We start from the raw sequence: 13,814 nt of genomic DNA on the forward strand, positions 1-13,814 counted from the left end.
CGAAAGAAACCAAGATCTACAGCCGGTAGAGGCGGAGGAGATTGCAATAGCCATTGCCATTGCACGACCAGGGGTGAAACACATCGTCAGCGATAGCAAAGCGGCGGTTAGGAGTTTTAGCAAGGGTAGAGTCAGCAATCGTGCTGCCAAAATTTGAACGAGTCGTCTCTCGCCGAAAGCGTGATAATAATCTGGACCCCAGCACACGCCGGTCTCGCCGGCAACGAGGCTGCCCACATGCTCGCCCGCTCCTCGCTACCTCGGGGTGCTGCGGACGCCTCCACATCATCTAAAAGCAAAGAAAGTATTGGTACGTTTAGGGATGTAACCGAAAATCTGAAGAAAGACCGGAGGATATATCCGCTACCGGATAGATCCCTGAGTAAAAAGGAGTCGTACGACTGGAGAAGACTCCAAGCTCGAAATTTCTTCTCGCCCCTGTGGAGGAGTTGGACGGGTGCCAGAGGGCGGAAGAGGGACGGGGCAGAAACAGAAATTTGTAAATTTTGTGGCCACGTGGCAGCATTAGATCACATAATTTGGAGATGCGTTCGTGCCCCAGGGCGCAACGCGATTAAATCTAGCGATGAATGGGAGACCATGCTGAGAAGCTCCGACGAAAAAACTCAGCGCTTCGCCGTCCGCCTGGCGGCCAAGGCTGAAGAGACGGGGTCGGATGCGCTTCGGCCGCGGTGCGACAGATTGCCTCCACGGACGCCTGCGTGCGGACCCGGAGGTCCGCACGCAGGTCCGCGCCATATTCGGAGGAAATAAATGTTGTTCCTCCTCCTCTCGATGCTGTGCAGCTCACTGGTAAGAGCATCGCTGGTCACAGTTTCTTGCAGCAACCTTGCAGCAGCAGATGACGCCTTCATTTTTTTTTTTTACACTGTTCTACCTTGACATTTTTCCGCATAATACTTCGCTGTCTTAGGAAAGTGCCCCATCGGGATGCCACTGGTTCAGGAAGCAAGGGAATATTTGAATTCGATACGAAAAGCGAACGTCGCTACGCAGATTTACTTTGCACGCAAACGTATTAACAGTAGGGTGCATGCCGCGAATACCTTCTGCGATGCGGTGCAAAACGTGTGCAATGCAAGTGGCGTGCTTTAGGTTAGGAAACATAGACTTGAGACAGTGGAATGAAGCTTTCGTATAAAAGCTTGGTCACTGTTACGACAATTTCATACTGGACGCGGTCGGGCCACAATCTGTAGTAGTTTGCAAATTCACGCTGAATGGTCCCTCTCTTAGTCTTTAATACTGGACCCCTTCGGGCCACGATCTGTAGTGCACAAATTCACGCTGAATGGTCCCACTGTTAGTTTCCACTACAAAGCTCACACTCACGATCGCAGGTCGACAAAGTGAGGGGGGGGGGGGGGGGGACGCAACCGCGTTAGTAACGAAACGGTGGCCAGAATCAGGTGCTTCGTCCATTTGGAAGTGAACGGCTGAGTCAGCCACATTCGCTCGAACCCTCTCGGTATTTTCCCCGCAAATTGTTTCGAGGTGCGACTTCATCAGCGTTGTCCTCTTTGGGCAGATTTGTCCAGTCAACTTAGAAAAGAAGCCGCTGGATAATCCAGCTGAAAAGGAATGTTAGCACTCACCAGTGCTTTCGGCAGATCTTCGTTGAATTAATATTGGCGATCGTAGATGATCTACTTCTTTCAGAAAAGGTCCTGAATATGTCTACCTGTTTCCCAGAATCACCGGCTTCTTGTTTTTTCCCCTCGTGAAGTTGTGTTCTCACATGCTCTGGGGTCTTGTTTCGATCATACCGTCCATTATTGAGGTGATTTAGATACTTATACAACATTCGCATCTCATCGTGCTTTCCTCTTTTGTTCCAATATCTCCTAGTTTATGCCAACAACCATCTTACACCGGTGCACATGCAAGCACAGAAACAAATCCTTTCAAAATAAAGCCTCCGTCAAAAAAAAAAAGAGAAAAAAGACTGTACAACGGGAAGGATTCAACGTGCTTCACTTTCAGAGCATAATTCGCACTGATGATGATAGTTGCTGCTCTTGTGTACACGGCGCTGTTCGTTGCATGCCAGCGTTGCCATAGGAGAGAACATGAAGGAAGAACAAGACTTGCGAGAATGGGCAGACTGGTGAAATTATAAAACTGCGTCAGTCCGCTGTAAACAGGCTGCCCGATATACTCTCAACCGTTTCTATATAGAGATGGAGACTTTAATTAATAATGGAGAGGTCTGCCTCGCTTCTGAAATGGCAACTTTGACGAGCTCCGCGCCATCTTCTAGATCGTAGCCGAGGGCGGCGGGCAGCGGCGACAAGCAGTGATCGGAAAAATGTAATCATTTGTTTCTTCCAATGTTACTTTGAGGGTGCAGGTTGTCTCAAGACTCGTGCTTTTGAAGTGGCAAGCACGCGTGGTTCGCGTGCTGTAAGTGTCCAGCATTAGCGAAATGAAACACTCGCTTTCTTATGATACGAATATATATTACCCATTGAAAGTGCTTTGGTTGGAGGAGTGTCTTTGAAATAACGACACATTTCGGGGAAAATCTGGATGGACATTCGGGACACTGTAAAGTTTTGCGTGCGTGTGTTTCAATGAGTCTTGCTCCTTCATACTCATACGCTTCATTGTACGTTCATACTTTTATAAGCCCTTGGTAAATTGGTAAATTGGTTTTTAAGGGAACGAAATGGCGCAGTATCTGTCTCACACAGTGGAGGTCTCCGGGATAGTTTCGACCACTTGGGGATCTTTAACGTACACTGACATAGCACAGCACACGAGCGCCTTTGCGTTCCACCTCCATCCAAACGCGGCCGCCGCGGTCGGTTTCGTACCCGGGTACTCCGGCTCGGTCCGAGCCATCGCGGCGGGTTCTGTCGTGAATTTGGTTATTTTCACGATGGGACGACATCATATAGGTGCACCGTGAAATCAGAAAACTGCTTTGAAAACTTTTACTTCCATGTATACCTACAGGCGCTAAGCCTACTTTTCACCCCCAAGTTTTGCAGCCGGCGACGGCAGTGCCACCGCATCTTGATTACGTCACAGATCGGTGACGTAAGCACCGAGGGATCTATGAAGGAAGGAAGAGATGCCGTAGTGGAGGTCTCCAGAATAATTTCGACCACCTGGGGATCTTTAACGTGCACTGACATCGCACTGCTTACGGGCGCCTTTGCGTTTTGCCTCACCGAAACGCGGCTGCCATTCGTTGTCAACGTCCGTAGAGAGAGAGCGCAGGAAGGCGCTCATGAAAGGGATCGCAAGTGGTAAGGAGGAGAAGGTGCTGCCCTGACCGGCACCATGGCGCCTGCCAGCCAGAGCCCCCCGTCTTCACCGCTGTTCTCTGTACATGGGTATGCGCCATTTCTTCAGAAGCAACGATAGCAACGCGCCGTACGAGGCACGTTACACAGTGAGCAAGTGAGCGTTTGGCGGTGCAGTCCCGGCTGACATGGGGACAAAAGGGCACAAGGGAGATCTTGGAGTATCTGCTGTTTCAGCCAGCGTCTTCGCTTCGGCGGACGTGGTTGTGGCGACGCGCGTCTCTTCTTTCACTCTTTGCTCTTATCTTTTAACTCTCCTCTATCTGCACGTGGCAGCGGTGGTGGCTCGACTGGAGCCAGTCGGCAGGCCCATGCACTTTCCTTTTCATCCTTCTCTCAGTCGCAACAACAGCAGCAGCCCCGGCTAGAGATGGACGAGTCGGCTCGGGTGAAGGAAGCCAGAAACAGCTGTTGGAATGAAACCATGCGGCGGCGACGTGCAGAAGAGACCGAAGGTGAAGCTATCGCTTTTTACCAGGTTTAACCATGCTAAACCATCAGCCAATTTTTTTTCTACCCAGATCCTAAAGCACCAAATAAAACAACTCTCTCTCATCATGTACAAATCAAGCGCACTTAATAAAATGCAACGTCATCTGTAAAACGAAAGAAGCGGGTTCGATCCCGGCCGCGGCGGTCGAATTTCGATGGAGGCGAAATTCTAGACGCTCGTGTACCTTGTGATGTCAGTGCACGTTAAAGAACCCCAGGTGCTCGAAATTTCCAGAGCCCTTCACTACGGCGTCCCTCATAGCCCGAGTCGCTTTTGGACGTAAAAACCTCAAAAATCTTTACTTGCAAAACGAAACACTTGCTCAGTGCAGCTTTTCGCCTACAAGGAGCGCGCGGCGCACAGTTTCGTTTTTCGCATGATTTTTCACGTCGATCGCCTCCTCGCGTTGGAAAATTTTGCTCGGAACCAGAGTGTCCATATTAACCATAATAATTTAGACCACCTGGGGATCTACGGGCGCCTTTTGAATTTCTCCTCCGCGGCCGCCGCGACAGGGTTCGAACCCGGGTTTTCCGGCTCGGTAGCCGAGCGCCGAAATGCAAGCTGCCGCTCGTGTGCTGTGCGACGTGAGTGCAAGTTAAAGATCCCCAGGCGGTCGAAATTATTTCGAAGCCCTCCACTACGGCACCTCAATTTCTTCCTTCACGGCGCGGTTGAGGTGACCACCGAGAAGTTAGACTGTTACCAAGGGCGTCCGCAGAATTTTTTGCAGGGGGGGGCCCCATTGGTTGTTGGCGCCGGAGGGGGGGGGGGGGGGGGCATGTTCGTAGCAAAAACCCAACAAGCACAAAACCTCCTCAGAAACTCCAAAAAAGGATGGAATGTCCCAGTCCCAGTACAACGTTTCTCAAACGTTTCCAGACCATAGAGGCACGACATAGAAACACAAGCAAAAAGGCAGTGCTCCCACTAAAGGTCTAGAAACGTTTTTTCTGGAGTGTTAAGCAGCAACAAAAGCGAGTTAATGCATTTTCGTCCCAGAAATGTAACTGGGCATAACGTTTTGGGACCAATGATTTTCAACAAGAAATAAAAATCGACTGCTCGCGCTCTCTTTTCTCTCTCCTTCGCGCCACAAGCTGCGGGGAGAGAAGGTTTTGCTCTTGCACTCGTCGTTTTGAGAGATGAAACGGCAGTTTCATTCGAACAGCCGAAGGAAGCGGTTAACCCCGCATCTCTCTCGGTGCATGCGTTTCTCGCACGTGGGCCGTCGGCTTCATGCTGCAGGCAGGCGGCGGCGGTCTGCATTTTCATCGCGCCGCCGGCAGCGGCGGTCAACATCTTTCCCGTCTTGTAGCGTTTTCCCAGCTTGCGCCCAACTTCAAAATTGTGTGGTGGTCCCTCCAGGCGTCTCCGACTATCGGCACTCCTCGCTGCGCCGCTGTCTAGCAGAAGTGCGGTAATGGCCTCCCGTCGCTCGCCCGGCTTCCTCGCTGGACGGACGCCATTTTGCGCAGGCTTATTCGCGCTGCCCCAGACGTTCGAGCACAAGCCCCAGCGCGCGGCAGTTCTTGCTCTCGTCACTGCGTCAACTGGGCTGTCGTGGACTTCGTAGCTACGGATTCACGGAAGTTTTCCCGCGCACCTCGGCGTGCCCACACCATTCCTTTTGGAACTGATGCCGCGGCTGCGCATCGCAAGTCCTTTGCGCAGCTCCACGGCCCTACTGATGCCGCTGTTCGAGGCGGCGTTCGTGCCAGCGGAGTTCGTGGCAATAGGTGACTCCTCGCACGCACCCTGCATTCCTCAGCGCCTCCGACGACTGCAGCACGTTGGTGGTGGCAGCGTGGCCGTCTACTACGGTCTGAGGCGGGAAGGACCTTCCGAGACCCGCCACTCTCTTTCTGCGAGTGCCCATGCATGGATTAGCCTGCTCTACCAACTTCGCCACCGCGCAGCCATCCTGCCGCAGCGGTATAGTTTGTGCAGTGTTCGCGTGGTTATATTGACTCTCTCCAACTGGATTAATCGTGCCTTGATCTCGACTCCCACGCTGGACTGTGCCGCATGCGCGGTCTGCCGCACCATGGATGCAGCGCGCCACCGCACGTACCTGAGCACGTTCACCTTCCCGCCTGGCTCCAAGCAGTCTTATCCCCACACTTAGTCACAAGAAAATAAAACTCCCAGGATCGTTACGAGGGTGTAACGCGTAGTTTGAGCGCTCGCTGTGCTGTGAGAAGGCGCAGGACAGAAGCCTGCGTTTAATTTATGGTTTCAGCTGTTGCAGCCTTGTATTTCATCCCTGGGTTTCCGTAGGCAACGTCGTCAAGGTATGTTGGTTTATTTTAATTATTTATTTAATTTATTTATTTAAGCATACTGCAGGCCCTTTTCGCATTTTTTTTTTATTTTCGCCTAGTAGAACTAATATTTTTTTTCTGTTTGGTAACACGTCGCTGAAGCTTGCTCCGAGTCTAAGCGTGAGGGGGGTTTCAACTTGAAGAAAATCCGTGACCTGAAACTGCGTGTCTGCAGCGTACGCCCATCTCGTCTTTTCTTTTGTCACCGAAGTTGCTCTTTACATACGTTTGCTTTTGCATGTGCATATCTGCTTTTGAAGCCGTTAGAATGCTCGTTTAAGGTGCATCAACTTTCAGCCTGTATTCTGTTTTACTTGCTTCATATTGCAGATTTCTCAGGGCTGGAGAAAAAAGTGGCCATCATATGCATGGCGCCGTAGTGTTATGTACACTGTGTATTAAATGGTGCATACGTTTGCGTCTGCTGTTTGTATTCATTCAGATTTGCGCCGTTGAACGTAAGTTTTTCGGCACGGACTTTCAATTCGGTCCGTATTGTTTTTCTTTGACTGAAACATGAATGCATTTTGATTGTGGTGGTGTATGGTGCGGTCGCCGGCATGGACGATAGGATGCAATTCGTGCTAAGAGCACACCTAGTAAACTGAAATTACTTCTGTATGGCGCTGCTATTTGCTCTTATATGAGCCAAATCGGGTGACTTTTTGAGTTCATATTTCCTTTGTGTGCAAAATGCTAGGACATTTCACGTAAACGGATAAGTGCAGAACGGCCGAGCCAGCACGCATTCAGACGAGTGGAAAGGTGGATTACATCACCTGTAACGTAAGTATGCACCTGAAATTTGGCACATACGTGCGCTTGGATGCCTGCAGGCTGCACGAAAAATGAGGAATAACTTTATTGAACCAGAGCCGAGAAATCGAGCATTAACCTTTTGGGGCTTTCCATCCCAGTCAACCACGGATATCCGTGGTATATCCGAGTAAGGTCCGAATCTCCAGTGCCAGGCTGGGATGTCCATAGGGCATGCCTACGTATGTCCATATTCGGATATACGCATCGGAGATTCTGTGTATGTACGAGGGACGTTCGTTTTTGGATGGCTGGCGGACATCCGCCGGCGGATGTCCGAGGAGTATCCGTAAACATCCCTCTTGGGATGTGAGCTTACATGACATATATAATTTGTTTTCCCTCAGACGAACATTTTAAAACAAATTCTATTTTGCCAATGCCAAAATTCACACAATCACATTTCTACCACCAACTAGTTTAATATTCAGATTGATTAAGATCACTCAACTATGGTGCTGATGTTAAAGAACCAGAATTAAACGAATCGCTTGGCTTTCTGGCGCCAGTGCTCATAATTAACGCCCTTTTATCCTGCAGCACTCCTTCGAGGTAACCGAGGCATGTAGCCATGCATGCTGCCTTCCATGAAAACAAACCCTAATAAACTCCTACCAGGGGCCGCGGCAGAGCGGTAAGCCTAAAAGTCAACCCAATCCAATCTATCAGCCAAGCCAATATTTGTGGCGCGATGGTCTCGTTGGTTTTCGTCGCGTGGTGCTCCTTTCGACCTTTACTTTTGCTGCAATGTGCGGTTTGTTCGCTCTGTGGTTGCTTGGCTGTGCTACAAATGTGTTGTGTCATCTACGCGCTCGAAAAGACGTTCGTTTGATTCTGAGGCTCTCGTGAAAAAGCTCCGGTGTCGCCTGACCCCTTGCCGAGACATGCTTTGTTGCTTTGGATGAAAGAAGCGGCCATGGTGTTAACACTTGCGAGGTAAGTAACTGTGCTTGAAAATTACTTTCAGGGTGTTGCTGTGGGATGACTAAACCGCATTAACGCAGTTGTACTCTGTTGCGCTACTTGTTTGCCACGGAGTGGAAGTTGCAAGCACTATGCATTAGCAGCCGCAAACGTGTTTCTCGTGTTTGTGAAAAAAAGTTGACCTACGTTTCTCATCAAAGGAGGTGATTCGTTGCCACCCCTGCAGAATTCTGCCATGGATGGAGACGGTGTGTAGTTGCATGGTGTGAATCTTAAGGCAATTGCGCGTAGGTTCATAATTACGATGAAACAGAATGCACGAAAAGCATAGTGCCAGGACGGTGTTAGTTTTTCAGTGCTTCGCGACTTAGTTTTTCTTACTTTTCTGTTGCCTTTGCAGTGTGGATGTGGCCCGGCTACCGAGTGTATTGGTGCCTACATTAATTATGCCAAGCCGTGGAAAGCACAGGTAGGTTGAAAATGTCATATAAAAGTTGTGCATACTTCCACAGCTTATTAATTTATTTATTAGGCTTGCCAAATGGAAGTCTCCAACCATCCACTCACTACACAGTACTTTGCACTGTGCAGTAGCATTGTTTAGGAAAGCTTAACTTTTGTGTTAAATTTGCGAGCTTCAGTCACATTTTTCACTTACTTCCCAATCACTGAGTGCAATGAGCTCTTGCAGTGCTTTGGTATAACTTTGCCAAACATGTTATGCCCACAGGGCTCAATGCTGAGCCAGATAGCAGGACCATATATGGCACCCCTAGAGCCACATGTTCCTGGATTGTGACCAGACCTCTCTTCCTTACTCCTGTGCAGCTGTGGATCATCAAATATGCTGTCAGTGCCCTGATGCGTGATTCATCAGTGAACCCTGTGGGCATTGTAGTTTCGACAGAGATTGTGTTTTGCTGCATCATTGACAACGTGCAGTATAAGGTGCTCTCTCATACTTTATTTTCTTGTCCATACAGTGTGGATGTGACTGACCTAAGCTAGCAGCTATATAGTACCTGCAGCTTACAGCAGCAACCTTCAGGTAAGTTTGAACTACAGTGCAAGTTTGACCCTGTCACATAATGGATACTTTCCTTCTGTTTGCTCTGTGCAGCGGAGGGTATCTAGCTATACTGCAGTGTACTTGTACAATAATGGATAAAAATTTGTGGTATGAGAGTTCTTTGTGAAACATTTTCTCTGTGCTGTTAGCCAGAGCAATTTAATCAAAAGCCTAGAACCAGGAGGGGACATGGATACTCGATCTTATTGAACAAATTTCAGCTGACTGCCTGGCGAGGCAATGCAAAAATAAATATTTTCGGAAAATCGACATCCAGCAAACTTTTCTCTATGAGTGTACCTTGTGCCCAACCTAAGTCATTAGCTAGCTTGCAACGATGTGGTAAGGATCCCTACTCTTGCACTTGAATTTTTTTGACCATCAGTGTGGAAGTGACTGCCTGTGGGAGTAGCTGTGGTGTCTTGCAATGTAAAAGACAAAAGAGCTACTACTGGGGCGAGTTGGAAATACATACTTGAAGGAATTGGTGAGCGCTAAAGAAACACTGAAAAGGGACAAACGCACAGGACAAAGCACTTTCTAACTACTGTTTAATCTCAGAAGAAATATGACTATATACACACATTTGACGACAAGAATGAAGGAAAAACAGGTAAAAACTACGCGCGCTTACAACAGCTGAAGATTACTGTTCTTGAGGGAGGTTAATTCTGTTCCCCCTAACATCACTGAAGGGGAGCTGACGCATTGCTTATCTGGAGCAATGTGCATTGCAAAAGCTTCGATAATTTCTTGTTCCCGTCTGTTTCTAGCCCTTTTGCAAGTTGTTCACTTGATCTTTCGTGTTCCCGGAGCCTCTTGTTAAGGCATCTTCCCGTTTGCCCTGCGTAAGTTTGTTGGCAGCTGAGGGGAATGCTGTAAATGACGTTTTCGTCACACTTTACATAGGTGTTTTCGTGTTTGGTGTTGCACCCAGGTTTCTTTTTGTGGTCTTCATTCTCGTTGACCTTTTTACACATTCCAATGAGCTTATTGGGAGCTGAAGAAACCACCTGGACTCCGTACTTGTTAGCTGTCCTCCTTATTCTGTGGGAGATATTGTGAACCTACGGCATCACGGCAGGGCGTCCCTCGTAGCTCATTTTCTTAGTTTTGTGGGACCCAGTAACTTCTCTTAGTAAGCTTTCAGCAATGCCGCAAAGTAACTGCTCCGGATAACCGCTCTCCTTCAATTGGGAGACCTGTTGGTCTACGCTCTGAATTATCGAGTGGGGGCAAGATTTTCTTATAGCTGGTTTCAGGCAAGACGTAGCTACAGCTCGCTTTACAATTCTGGAATGACTGATAATTCACAGCGTAGACCAACAGGTCTCCCGATTGAAGGAGAGCGGTTACCCGTAGCAGTTACTTTGCTGTACTGCTGAAAGCTTACTAAGAGAAGTTACTGGGTCCCACAAAACTAAGAAAACGAGCTACGAGGGACGCCCTGCCGTGATGCCGTATGTTCACAATATCTCCCACAGAATAAGGAGGACAGCTAACAAGTACGGAGTCCAGGTGGTTTCTTCAGCTCCCAATAAGCTCATTGGAATGTGTAAAAAGGTCAACGAGAATGAAGACCACAAAAAGAAACCTGGGTGCAACACCAAACACGAAAACACCTATGTAAAGTGTGACGAAAACGTCATTTATAGCATTCCCCTCAGCTGCCAACAAACTTACGCAGGGCAAACGGGAAGATGCCTTAACAAGAGGCTCCGGGAACACGAAAGATCAAGTGAACAACTTGCAAAGTCCGGGAATCTGGCACCTCATTTCGCACACTGTAAATGCATACCCTTGCTAAAGAACACCAAAGTAATAGGTAGGGCTAGAAACTGACGGGAACGAGAAATTATCGAAAATTTTGCAATGCACGTTGCTCCAGATAAGCAATGCGTCAGCTCCCCTTCAGTGATGTTAGGGGGAACAGAATTAACCTACCTCAAGAATAGTAATCTTCGGCTGTTGTAAGCTCGCATAGTTTTTACCTGTTTTTCCTTCATTCTTGTCAGCGCGTGTGTTCCTCCCTCTTGTGTGTATGATATGAAGTCAAATGTGTGTATTTAGTCATGTTTCTTCTGAGATTAAACAGTTGTCCTGTGTGTTTATCCCTTTTCCGTGTTTTTATAGCGCTCACCAATTCCTTCAAGCTTGCAATGTACACGCATTTTTCATGAACTGGTACAAAGCTTTGCAGTCGGGCATTTGTTTTTGCAGTTTTTTTTGGAAAAGCAAAATATTTTGTATTGCAAGAAATATTCTCACCTCTGTTGCTTACAACTTACTAGTTGTTCAAGATGTAAACATGCTTTCGGAGCGGCAGATGACTAATTTACTTGGCACGGTGGACTTACTGCATACAACTGAATGGTGTCTGTCAAATTCGCTTGCTTTAATGACATATTCTGAACTTAATGTTTACTGTTTTCTGCAGAAGACGTCCCCGGCTTGTCTGCAAATTCATCATGGTCTGTACAGTATCCTTCCTGCTGCTGTGTATGGCCGGCTTGATGAATTCCTCATGAAGACTGAAGACGGCATTTATGTCATAATAAAATCATCCCGACTGATATGCTTTGCCATTTTGGTCGATTGCTTTACAGATTCATGCAGATTACATACAGCAAGGTGTATGTCCGATTTCAGACACTCTGCGGGCTTTTAATAAGCCCAGTGGCCCTGGGAGGTGCACTGATTGGTGGTTGTAGTTCTGGCTTGCCTCATAATGGTGAAGAATGCATTACCTGCAAATATCCTCAAAAGATCCGCCGGCGGATATCCGAGATGGATATCTGTCGGCAGTCTAAATAATTATATTTGTACCTCCGTCGGAGGTCCGTGCGAGAGCCGTTGGACGTCAGCGGATCTCCCACGGATATCCGTATATCCAGTAAAGGACATACCTCGGACGTCCATTGAATGTACACTGGTTGATTGGGATGGGACGCACAACTTTTTGGACATTGCTAGTTGTGGGGACGTTTTTTAGATGTGTTCGGGAAAAATGAGCACCTCCTGGGGAGATTCGAAATGTCCCGATGGGTCATTTTTGGGAGATTTTGAGGAGGTTTTGTGTTTGTTGGGAAGGCACTATTTGCGGTATGAATTTATTTATTTATATATAAATAAAAAATAAGTGAAATACACACATGAAATAAAAATTACAAACAGCAAATTAAAGTGTGGCTAGGAGAGATACATTGCAGTTTATCAACGAAGAAACAATTAAAATTAATAAAAAATCCAAAAATATACTGTCACTTCGTGGAGAAGAGTGCTCAGTATTGCTGCATACGGGTTCTCGACTCACCCGGATTGATGACCAGCACACAGCACAATATGGTCACAAACACGCAACCACAGTCACTCAGTCAGTCTTCCTTGAACAGCAACTGTAGACTCCACGGATTTTTCTGGGCGAATTGCGTGATTACACGGGTGATAAATTCATTTCTGTGCTTCATTACACGCTCTCGGTGCACACTCGTCACACACATTGATTGGAAAAACGTTTGAACGCGCACGTTGAAAACAAAAGATGTCTATACATACAACGAAAACTTATTTACAAGATAAATGCACGCTCGCAGCTTCATACACCTCGCTCCATCTTGCTCGCGCATCCGCACAGTCGAGCAACCGCACGCACACTGCTCGCCGCTCGTAGTTTTCTCGTCCACTGTCTTGGTTGTTCTCAGCTTCGTTGACAAACGGCCACTAAAAACACCGAAGCACAAATACAGAGGCGCGCACACGTGCAAGGGCTTACTTCCGTGCGACTTCCAAGGGGAAGGGACACTAGCCACTCCGGTAGGAAAATTTATTTTGTGTGTTTTTATGGGGTTCAGAGCCCCAAAACGACTCAGGTTATGAGGAACGGAGTAGTACAGAGCTCCGGATAATGTCGACCACCTGGGTCTCTTTACCGGGCACTGACCTCGCACAGTACACGGGCGCTGTTGTCATTTGAGGCCCAGCCAGAGGTGACAGGCGAGCCAGGCAGGCGCCATCGGGCTGCGTTGACCAAAGGCGCTGGTTTTCGGAGAAGACGCAAGGGACGCTGGTGTGGGGGCGCCTCTGGAGACTGCGTCGCCGTGAACAAAAGATGCTAATCTCCTTTGCCGAAGATTCTGATAGCGGCGCTTCTACCGCACTGCGCTCTCCCGTGGATCGGAGGCACAGCGAGCGGCGGCGGCGCCAACTGATCGCCCGCTTGCCCATGAGCAGCCCGACAAAGCGGGGGTGGACACGGCTGATTTGTCTTTCCCTCCTGAAGAATTCATCGGTGGCCGGCATAACGAAGGCGAAAACAAGATGCACTGTGCACTGTCTGCCTCCGTGTCGCTATCTGTCTAGAGATCAAAGAAACAGGCACCCATTTCAAGACGGCTTGAAACACATGCTCGCCGGTGCCGCTGTATGTCTGCAACAGGTCGGCCTTCAACAGAGCTAACGATGGCGTGGTTTGAAAACGGCATAAAGACGCGTGTCCGGACGCGGCATTTCGCAGATGTGACCCAAAGCGTGGAAGCGGAGCTGCTTTTACCCTTTTGGCTGAGCCCACCACGGCCCCTGGCGTGCGGCCATCACTCACGGTTCGAGGGAGTGATTTTCCAGGGGGGTGCAGCCGCCCCCCCCTCCGGACGCCCATGACTGTTACTGCTTTAGTGAAAAAAACTTTTGTTTTCTTAGTCGTCAGAGCGCTGAGTCCACCTAGAAATGAGATAGTTGCGCGCCTTTCATTTACTCATAACGAATCTTTTACAGAGCAATAGGAAAATGAAAATTGGTTTTGAGGAAAGGAAAGGGCGGAGTAACTGTCGCATATCTCGGTGGTGGTCGTGGAAACATTT

General features: G+C 48.4%; 1 long non-coding RNA gene across 1 annotated transcript; it reads left to right on the plus strand.

Moving 5' to 3' along the window:
• The first annotated feature begins 7,415 nt into the window (after nt 1-7,415).
• On the plus strand, nt 7,416-11,543 carry LOC149343072 (uncharacterized). Its single transcript, XR_016283091.1, has 4 exons — nt 7,416-7,901; nt 8,290-8,358; nt 8,873-8,937; nt 11,396-11,543. It is a non-coding gene; the product is annotated as an uncharacterized LOC149343072 (long non-coding RNA).
• Nucleotides 11,544-13,814: the final 2,271 nt, after the last annotated feature.

Source organism: Amblyomma mixtum, chromosome 5, assembly GCF_055824585.1.
Source record: "Amblyomma mixtum isolate Tamu chromosome 5, ASM5582458v1, whole genome shotgun sequence".
NCBI classification, from domain to species: domain Eukaryota; kingdom Metazoa; phylum Arthropoda; class Arachnida; order Ixodida; family Ixodidae; genus Amblyomma; species Amblyomma mixtum.